The sequence below is a fragment of the Chrysochloris asiatica genome, unplaced genomic scaffold (assembly GCF_000296735.1).
Source record: "Chrysochloris asiatica unplaced genomic scaffold, ChrAsi1.0 scaffold00012, whole genome shotgun sequence".
Classification (NCBI taxonomy): domain Eukaryota; kingdom Metazoa; phylum Chordata; class Mammalia; order Afrosoricida; family Chrysochloridae; genus Chrysochloris; species Chrysochloris asiatica.
Genome location: NW_006408530.1, coordinates 5,638,822 through 5,650,013, shown reverse-complemented (window position 1 = coordinate 5,650,013; position 11,192 = coordinate 5,638,822). Strand labels below are relative to the sequence as shown.

Here is an 11,192-nt window from a genome sequence, read left to right as displayed (position 1 = left end):
CTTTCTACTCTCGTAAGGATTTACACCCTCGGAAACCCTGTCGCTATGGGTCGCTATGGGTCGGAACCGACTCGATGGCACTTAACAACAACAACAACAATCCAACTATACTTGAAATTGTAAAATTCCTGATGAACTTGTAAAATTTGGGAGAACCTCTGAAGGTCTATCAAGACCCACTGAGGTTGGCACAAACAGCACACACAGACAAAAAGCAGCAAGTAGCAAACAAAGTTCATTAAGCTATGAATAGTACACTCAGAAGAGAAGAAATGGGCCTCTCTCTTGTGAGTGAGAAAGAGCATTGGTCTTCTGTTTTCACCCTTTATAGGGTTTTAGTCTTGTCTCCCTCAAGTGTAATTCTGATTGTTGGCAGGGTCTAGGTAGCACATATTTTGCCCCTTTTATGGTGTTGTTGTTGTTGTTGTTAAGTATTATTGAATTGCTTCTAACCTATAGCAACCCTGTATAGGGTTTCCAAGGAACAGCTGGTGAGTTTGAACTTCCTACTTTGTGGTTCAAACCGACCTTGTGGTTGAATGCTTATCCTACAGCTCCATATCAGAAGTCCAGAAGGTGTGCTGAGCTCAGTTTCCTGTAATTGTTGATTGAAATGCCAGGTGTTGGGGTGTAGTTAGGTTGGCCTGTTAAGTTCCTACTCTGTCCCTAACAATAGCTGCAGTGAGAATTTGGTAAAATGTTATTCTGCATTATTTCAAAACTGCATAATCCATTTAAAATAAAATGAAAATATAAAGTCATTGCAAAAATTTTTTTGATTGTATACTACACTGACTCCTGGTGTGGTGCTGTAGGATAAGCACTGAACTGTGAACTGCGAGGTTGGCTGTTCAAACCCACCAGCTGTTCCTCAGAAACCCAACACAAAGTCACTATGAGTCGGAATCAGCTCGACAGCTTAACAACAATATTGTACTAAACTGAAGCATAAATATTCTCAGCTTTGTGTGTGTGTGCCAAAAGCCAGGAATAGGTCAGGTTTTATTCCTTCTAAATTACTTCATAAATTTTCATGTCAGTTCAAAAGAATTGTTTTATTCAAGCACTGAGTAAAAACAGAATTTTATTAAACAGCACTATATAATTATAGGAGTCCTGGTGTGGTACTGTAGGACAAGCATTGGCTTGCTACCCACAAGGTCAGTGGTTCAAACCCACCAGCTCCTCCTTAGAAACCCTGTATATGGTTACTATGAGTTGGAACGACTCCACAGCACTTAACGATGTAAGTGTAAATACTAGTGTGAAAGTATTTCATTTCAATTATATATATGTATACAAATATATATATTTGAATTTTACATTAATTTGCTATCTTTTTAACTCAGATAATTTAGGAATATTCTTGAAAAGTAATATTCTGAAATATTAATTGAAATGTTATGCATTCCTGAAGTCTATTTTTCTTACTAAAATGAAAACATCCATTGCCTCAGGGAAGGCTTGTTATAGTATAGGATTAGAAAAAACAACCAATTCTTGGCTTTTGGTTTTAAAAAATAGGCTTTTAAATACTTGGGAGAAAAAATAGTTTTGAGAGAAACTGTGATAGTTAAAGGTTTGAATCAACTTGACTGGGCCAGGATTTTCAGTGGCTTGGCAGCTGAGATGTAATTGTTTCCATGATGAGATATAATGCAATATATCTAATATAATGTAATCAACTTTTTGATGAAATTTGCTATGAGCAGCCCATTCAATTAAAGGGAAATGTTCTTGGGGGTGTGGCTTGCTTACAATATATTGGGCATTCAAACAACTCTTGCTTGCTCTGTCTATTGGGTCTGGATCTTGCATCTGGCACATCCTCTGACCCCCAGTTCTTTGAATTTGAACCAGTGGCCTGCTCTATTACCTGCCAATTCTAGAAGTCATCAACAGCCTGTCTTCTTACCTGCTGGACCTGCCTAACTGCCTGTCTGCCATTTGAGCTGCCAATCTTGGTTCATCAACCCTGCAGTTTTGTGATTCAGAAGACTCCAGTCTGACTTCTAACCTATAGACTTGGGACTAACCACCTCTAACACTGTGTGAGCCATTTCTGTTATAGAAACCTCTCTTTATATATTTATAAGCATCACTAGTTTTACTTCTACGGTGAACCCAACCTAAAACAGAGACGAGTTTTCCCTTTTGAGTTTGAAGAACCGGAGCTGTTGGACTGACTTGAGAAGCTAGAGCAGTGAAGAACACAGGGCATGCAGTTATACCATGAACAAAAGGTATAAAAAACCCCATAACTAACCCAAGACAGCTTCCTTTCTCCCAGACTTGACCCAAATTTCATATGCTGGGAAGAAGGAAAGTTTGAGAGAAGGAAGAAAGTTAATTCTAACCACACATGCTTGATAAATCGGCTTGTATTCTGCTTCTCTGGTTGGAAGGGAGGGGGTGGAAATTAAACTCCAATTAGGTTTAGGTTTTGGAGGCAATCAATGCTTTACTTGGGTGAAGCCTGGGCAAGTTTTGAAGAAACAGTACTAGTTGTTGTCTAGTTGACTCTAACACATGGTGATCCTGTGTATGTCAGTACTTCCTAGGGATTTCAGTGGCTGATTTTTCAGAAGTAGATCATCAAACTTACTTGCTGAAAGTGAATAGAATGAGAATAAAAGACTACAGTATTTAGTATGGATTACACCTCAACATCAAAAAAAACTGGACCTTGAGGCAGTATCATGAACATTTTCCAAGTCTCCTTTGGCTTCCTTCTTGATGCTCTCCAACATGTCATAAGGATTGTAGCTCTTGTACCTTTCAAATATTTTCTGAAGGTGGCACACGCTCTGCTCAGTCATGAGGCTAATCCACTTGGGAACATGAGTTCCTTTCCTCTTCACTCCAGCATCATAGAGATCCCAGGCATCTTGGTCAATTAGCTCATAATCAATAATAGAACCATCTTTGGCTCTTCTACCCTTGCGAGGGCAACCATCAGCTTGAGGAAGTCACCAGATGTGTCTGAAACAATGTCCTTCTCCAGGTCAATCTTGTACCTTTCTTTGTAGACTCTGTTAATTTTCTGCAGATCCTGGTTGGTCCTTGAGTAGATGATCTCAATGAGGGAGTCCTCATCTGTCCCCAGCCCCTTCATGGAGGCTTTTAGCTTGGAAGCAGGTGTTTTCAATAGGCCGCAAATCACCGTCTCCAGGTGGCCAGGTAAGTCTGACTTCAGGGCTGATACAAGTTCCTTTTTGGTCCTTCTCTGGTAGACAAAGGCTATATGTTGTCTCTGTTCATTGCTGTGGTTGGTCAAAATGTTGACGATGGTGACTTCATCCACATCTTTGGTCTTGATGGTGGATTCAATATTCAAAGAATCCCACTCAGCATCAAAGTTGGTGTATACCTTGACTGACCCATATGCACTTGGAGGTGTGGAGTGATCACCCTCCAAGCTGAGCTTGCATAGAATATCATGAACAGTAGACATCTTGAAAGAAGCTGGGCTGGGCACTGAGAGCTGTGAGAGTCCCCAGATGCTGAGCCCTAAGCCATACCATTTTCAGTAGCTTCATATGCATATGAAAGTTGGAAAATGAATAAGGAAGACAATAGAAGAATTGATGCATTTGTGTTATGGTGTTGGAGGAGAATATTAAAAGTACAATGGACTGCAAAAAACAAACAAATTTGTGTTGGAAGAAGTGCAGTCATAATGTTCCTTAGTCTGTCCAGGAATGCTAGACTTCTCATACTTCAGATATATTATTAGGAGGGACCAGTCCATGGAAAAGGATATCATGCTTAGTAAAGTGAAGGGTCAACGATAAAAGAGGAAGACCCCCCAACAAGATGTATTGACACAGTGGCAGCAGCAATGAGCTCAAGGGTGTGAGTCGGTACCAACTTGATGGCACCTAACAACAACAGCAACAACTTCACTGGATACTAGAAAGAGGTCGTTGTTGTTGTTGTTAAGTGCTGCTCATCGATTCTGACCCATAGCAACTCTGTATAGGGTTTCTGAGGAGATTCTGGTGAGCTGGAACCGCCGATCTTGCAGTTCAAATTGACTTTGCTATCCAGCGCATTAACCCACGGTGACACACCAGGACTCCAGAATGGGGTAGTAGAGATTACTAAAATGACTAAGATTGAGGCAACATGAAAATTAGTTAGAATTACAAAAAACTAAAAGTATATTTAATGCATGCCTGGGAATTTGGAAGAAAAATTTATCCATTACAATATTTAATGTTGTTGCCGTTAAGTGCCATTGAGTTGGTTCCGACTCATACCAACCCTGTTCAGATTTTCTGAGGAGCAGCTGGTGACTTTGTACTTAATTGGGTAGATAAAAATGCCAATATTTCACCTTTTGTTAACCACATATGAATTTTTAAACACCTTGACATAATCACATCAGTATTTGTCACTTGATTTCTGACTTGTAGGGGAAATATATGGGTATAAATACAAACTCTTGAGGTGATTCACTGGTAGAATTCTTGCCTTCCTTACAGAAGACCCACATTCAGTTTCTAGCCAATGTCATTCAGGTATAGCCAGTGCATGTCTGTCAGTGGTGGGTTGTGTGTTGCTGTGATGCCGAGCTTCCAGACTTAAATGTAGAGTAAGAAGAAAGGATTGGCAGTCAACTTCCAAAAATCAGTCAATGAAAATCACATGGATCACAGTGGTCTAATCTGCAACTCTTCTGTTGTGTGTGTGGTCACCATGAGTTGGGTCTACTTGATGGCAACTAAAAACATCATCTTAACCTGTTGGAGAATTAACATTGTCAATGCAAACCTATCAGAGGGTGATGAGTAATTCCCCAGGAAATAGTAGATAATGTTTAAAATTTTTTTCAGATAAAAGGGATGCCTTTATCCTTACAGTGACAACATTTTGCCAGCATTTCTGAAAGGGGCCTGGAATCGATTCACCTGTACTGTAGACCTTTGTGTTCTATATAATTTTAATCACTCTTCCTTCTAAATCCATTTTATTCTTTTCTTATATTTATGAGTTTCTTATCTGTCACTCTCAATGATAATAATCTCTTGGCAAAGACCGAGTCAAGTTTTGCCAATAAAATTTGATAGTCAGCATGCTATAACATTAAATCATTTCATCTTATTGGAACTGCTCAGAACATATTGACCTAGGACAATAAGGCAAGTAGGAAAGGAACTCTTGGTTTGCTTGTCAAGAAACATTGTCATGTTGGTACAGTAGAGTCACCTGAAAACTTTTACAACCTGCTTACATCTATTCATTTCCCTTCCTAATCCTACACTTTGATATGAATCTCATGAAGCTAGATTCTCCTCCTCAAGTAAGAATTACTGCTGCAATTAGCTGTGCTATTTGGTGTGATGGGGTATACGCAAGATAAGAAATAGCTTCCTTCAAAAGTTCCCTTCCTCCAATTAGATTCTATTTGTCTGTAATTCTCTAGCTCTGACAGCTAATCCCAATAAAGATCCTGAAGAAAATCTTTTACTTTAAAAGCCACTATTTCCTTTCCTTCAAGTCAGTGTGTCCTTACTAGTTCAGATATTGCTCTTAAGAATGATCGTCAAAACATAAGCTTGACAAATATTCTACGATGCTATCTTCCTGCCCCTAGATCCAGAGAAATATTCTCAGGTACTATAGATACAAGTAAGGTATGTGTTTGAAAATAATATATACTATTTTAAGACAATAAAATTTGCCAGACACTGGAGAAAAAGAGTCAAAATCAGCTTTTACTAATTATGCCCAATGAATTTAAATATGTGTATGTGCAAGATAGAGAAAATGTTATTCTCTAAAGCTTCAGCAACTGGGGAGGTCAAAATGACTTGTTTTACTAAGAAATAAATTCTTGAGATTGGGATGTAGCAGAGCATGAGGTGGGGAGACAGTAAGATGGATGTGGACTTGTGGCTCAGTACATGATTCCTTCTTTTAACTCCTTAAGCCTCAGTAAAGCTACAGAGCTTCTGCATTATCACAAGCATGACTGCATTTTAAAACTCAAAAACAATAATGTCCATGCATTTGATTTCTGAAGTCTATTTTGCAAGTTCTTTCTGTCTCATACTTAGATTGTTGCAATGTTTTCTGGATTCAGGCAACTTTCCTCCCTAAAACAGTTTCCCTCAGCTTTTGAAGAATTTGGAGCTATAGGATAACCATTGGACTGGGTTCAAACCCAAGAGCCACTTCTTGGAAACACTATACAGGGTCACTATGTAGAATGACTAGATGGCATATAGCAACATTGTAAAACCCCCCACAAAAACCAGAGCCCTGGTGTGACACTGTTGTAGGATAAACAAAGGAATGCTAACTGCAAGGTTGGCTGTTCAAACTCACCAGCTCTCAGAAACCCTATTCAGGCTCATTATGACTTGAAAACAGCTGCATGACAGACAGTCAGCAACAATACATTGTAAAAATAACATATAGTGACTCTTAGTTGCATTATAATATAATGTCAAATTTATCACAATATACCCATGGTTCTTCAGAATGGTGTACCAATGTTGCTTTTTAGGTCTATCTCCCATCATCCTCTCCTGCATCTTTGCCATGAAACTTTGCACCAGCAAGGAAGGTCTTGCTATCATTTTGTGAAAGAGCCATGCTTGACCATACTTATGTCTGTGTCCTCACTGAAGAACACAGGCTTTAAAGATTCCAGGGTCAGAAATAATCCCTAGTGAACACTTTATGTATATTAAGAAGGAGAAAATAATCTTTTATTAGGAAACAGACCAGAATCAAACACAGGTGACATAAATACCCCTATTTAAAAATAGTTATAAATTTCACATAATTTTTATTTTAAAAAATTATAAAAAGGAGTCATTCTTGGGTAAGAGTTGGGTGCTCCTTGTTGTTGTTGTTGTCAGGTGCCATCGAGTCGGAACCGACTCATAGCGACTCCATGCACAGCAGAACGAAACAATGTTCGATCCTGGGCCAACCTCACCACCGCTGCCACCCCCGAGTCCATCAATGATGCCACCTGGCCGATCCATCTCGTTGGAGGTCTTCCTCTTTTTCTCTGACCCTCCACCCTACCCAGCATGACATCCTTCTCCAACGATTGTTTCCTCCGGACTACATGTCCAAAGTAGGAGAGACGAAGCTTAGCCATCCTGGCCTCCAAGGGTGCTCCTTAGACTTCATTAATTCCTTTGATCAAAAGACTAGAGTGATAAAAATTTCAGCTGGAAATCAGACTTTCCAATGTTCCTATTAGCAATCAGGCCTTACTATAGCCATGGCAACCAGTTCTCTGCAAGGTATTTGAGTATAGTTCACATAGGGTCTCTTTTGTAGAAAAGCTGCAAGCCATTCATTTTCCTTAAAAAATGAACTGAGTGAAATGAGATTATACAATATGAAACTATCAAATTGTATTATGTAAATGCAAATAAAATAAAATATTTTAGCTTTAAAGTGCCACTGGGTATTAGGAAGACCCTAATGGGATTTACATGAATTCTCATAAATAAACCTTCTCAGATTGCCCAAGTCTTTAGATATGAGACAAATGATAGTGAACTTCAGTCATTGACATTTTATGATATTATGCTTTGTTTTTTTTTGGTTGTTGCTATTTTATACTAAGATCATTCAATACTGCTCCTCATGAAATGGTAGAAAGTTTAAAAGATTGTTGTGCCAGTCCTCAGTGATATAAATTGTATTTGACACAGCTGGAAGTCACTGGATTGTAGATGAGTTGGGTCATTCTGAGGGCAACATTATATAGCCAAATTCATGCCAGGTTGCTGTCATTGAAAAATGATATTAATATTATCTCTCACTTAATGGGAAACTGTGGATAAAATGCAATCCCACTCAAATTAGAGGCTCCATATGGTAAGAAAAAAATTATAATATATGGCAGTCTGCATTTTATTAAATAGTCAAGTTAAGAAGGTCATTCAGGCATTTGAATACGGAATGTCTAAAGTACATCCCCCACCACTACCATCACCATTCCAATTAAGGTATTATAAATCCTATCATTATTTTAAGATTTTCAGATTATTTTAAGGTCAATGCTTAGAGTTTAGATTTGTTCTTGTCAGCTTCTCTGCCTCTTATTCCCTCTACAGTAAACTATTTTCATCTGTATACTTATAAACTGATACATGTAGTAGCAAATCAATTTTAAGGAACCCTGGTAACATGGTGGGTTACACATCGGGCTGCTAACCACAAGTTAAGCAGTTCAAATCCACGAGCCGCTGCACAGGAGAAAGATGAGGCTTTCTGCTTCTGTGAATCTTAAAAATCCTGGAACCCCTATATGTTGTTGTAAAGTGCCATCAAGTGGATTCTGACCCATAGTAACCCTGTATACGGTTTCTGGTGAGCTTGAATGGCTGACCTTGCAGTTCAAACTGGCGCATTAACCCACAGCGCCACACCAGGACTCCGGAACCCCTATATAGGGTCCTTATAATTGGCACTGACTTGCCAGCACACAACAGCAGTAGTGAATCAATTTTAGAGTCAAACTTTTTACAACCTTTTGTTATTGTAGGCAGTGGTGTGCCTGTTTAACAAGAGGACCAGGGTGAGAGGGAGCCCTGATTTGCAACATAAGCAGACTTTAGAAAGTTTGTGGAAAATGAAATTGAAAGATAATGTAATTTTTCCATGAATTTTTTGAAGCCCCTTCATATTTTCCAATTTCTATGGTATAAATATTTCCACAATGACTGTATTCAAGTGATCAATGTGACAACAATGAATGTAGAATTGGAACAAGATGTGTAGTAGTTCACCATTGTAAAGATAGAATTGTTGTTGTTAAGTGCTATCAAGTTTGTTCAACTCATAGTGACTCTGCATAGGGTTTCTGAGGAGTGGCTGCTGAGCTTGAACCACTGATATTTTGTTTCAAATCAACTTGGCAGTCCAGTGCATTAACTTGCAACACCACACTAGGATTCCAATGATAATAGTAAAATTTAGTAAAATCAGTGATGAGTTAGTAAGTGATGAGTTTTACGTTTTATTGTCCTTGTTTTGAATTTTTGTTAAGTGCTGTTCAGTCAGTTTTGACTCATAGTGACCCTATGGGTTTCTAGGACAGGCTGGAGTGTTTGAACTACTGACTTTGTGGTTAACAGTCTTATTTGATAATGCCACAAAAACACTCTGTTTAACTTCATGTTTACATAACTTAATTTTTAAATAATGGTTATAATAACTGGCTAGCAACATTCCTGAAAATGTAACAACCTGATTGCAAACTCCGGCAAGCTTCAGTACACCGCAGTTATTGATGGAATACGATGTTTCAGAGTTTGAAGCTCACTTTTTAATGCTTGCCTTTACATGGTTAAGTTTTGATTATCCTTATAAACTTGTCAGTTCTTTTCGGAAGTCAGAAAGAAGACAAGTAATCAAATGAATAATTACTACCCTCAGTCTGTAAGGTAAACAACTACACTTTGCAGTATCCTACTTTTTTGATGATGAGATGTACTTTTCCTTCAAGATTTGAACATAGTTGAAATGGGATGCATCTTATAGTTGAAATAAACACTTTCTCATAGTTTGTAGTATTTTTCTTTCCCTGTGAATCACAACATGTTATAGTATCTTGCTGCTGCTGTTGTTAAGTGTCATTGAATCACTTCTGACTCATAGTCACCCTATGTAGGGATTTGGAGGAGTGGCTGGTGGGTTTCAACCACCGACCTGGTGTTTAGAAGTCCAGTGCTTATCATATAGCATCATACCAAGCCTTCTATGTTATGGTTGTTGTTGTTAACATTAATTAAAAATACTTGAATGCTATTAAGAAAAAGAAAGTCTCAATATGTTAAAGGAAGGCAGTTGACATTAAATGTTCTTGCTCTTAAAGCCAAACCATCATGTTATGAGAAGGAAACATTGATGTCTTTCTCCCCATCTGAGCTTCAAAGTTAACGTATGGTGGTAGTAGTGATGTGCCATAGAGTTGGATCCAACTCATAGTGACCCTGTACAGGGTTTCCGAGGCTGTAAATCTTTATGGGAGCAGAAAACCTCATTTTTCTCCCGCAGAACAGCTGGTAGTTTTGAACTGCTGATCTTGAGGTTCGCAGCCCGATTCGTAACCACTACCCTACCAGAGCTCCTTATGTTAATGTATAGTGAGTAAATAATGAAGCATGTGCTAATCTATTTTTTGTATTGTCTAAATCTATTATGTGTATTGTTGTTTTTGTTAAATGTCGTCAAGTCAGTTCTGATTCATAGTGACTCTGTATAGGATATCCAAGGAGCAGTTGGTGAGTTTGAACCGCTGACCTTCTGGCTCAAAGTGACTTTGGGGCCCAATGCTTATCCAGCACCTTTTTCTGTTGATACAGAAAAAGGCTGTAAGTGACATTTGTAATATAACTGGTTGTTAAGATCCAGAGAGACAGAAAATTGCCTTCAATTCAACTTCTGTTGACAAGTCATTCTACCTTCAAATTTTAGGAAAAAACATGTATCGATGCAAGGCAGGGAAACAAGTAGGAAGTTCTATTTTCTCTCCACACATGGCTGTCCTGGTAAATAAGGTCAGTTATATCATCTTAGTACATATGAGTGGAAGTGAAGGGAGGAAATGCAAAGAGGCAGTGCGTCTCTTGTAGAATTTAATTGTTGACTCATGTTTTACATTTTAAAATATAAAATATTTATTTTATGCTTTCAGTTTATAATGGTCCTACCTGATCAAAAATATTTGAAAATCATAAAAATTAAAATAAAAGACATGCAGAAATTTATCACCCAGAAAGAACATGTTTGGGCAAAACTTTTTGTGAATATTTCTGATTTTTCCAGAAGAAAAATCTTACATGGTGTTATCATGTCAAGGGGATACACATTTTTGGGGTTCTGTGGTTAAAGCAATGAGCTGTTAACTGAAATGTTGGCAGTTAGAACCTACATGCTGCTTCACATGAGAAAGATGTGGCAATCTGCTTCAGTAAAGATTTGCAGCCATGAGCAGTTTTATTCTGGGCTATGGGTTTCTACTACCACTTGTCTGTCAGTTTGTCGTACTGTGGTGGCTTGTGAGTTGCTGTGATTCTGAAAGCTATGCCACTGGTATTTTAAATACCAGCAGTGTCACCCATGGTGGACAGGTTTCAGATGAGCTTCCAGACAAAGACAGATTAGGAAGAAAGAGTGACAAATTACTTCTGAATATTTAGTCACTGAAAACC

The 11,192-nt window shown here is 38.3% G+C and overlaps 1 pseudogene; it reads right to left on the bottom strand.

The window, feature by feature from the left end:
* Positions 1-2,669: 2,669 nt before the first annotated feature.
* On the bottom strand, positions 2,670-3,502 carry LOC102839767 (annotated as a pseudogene).
* Between the last annotated feature and the right edge of the window lie 7,690 nt (positions 3,503-11,192).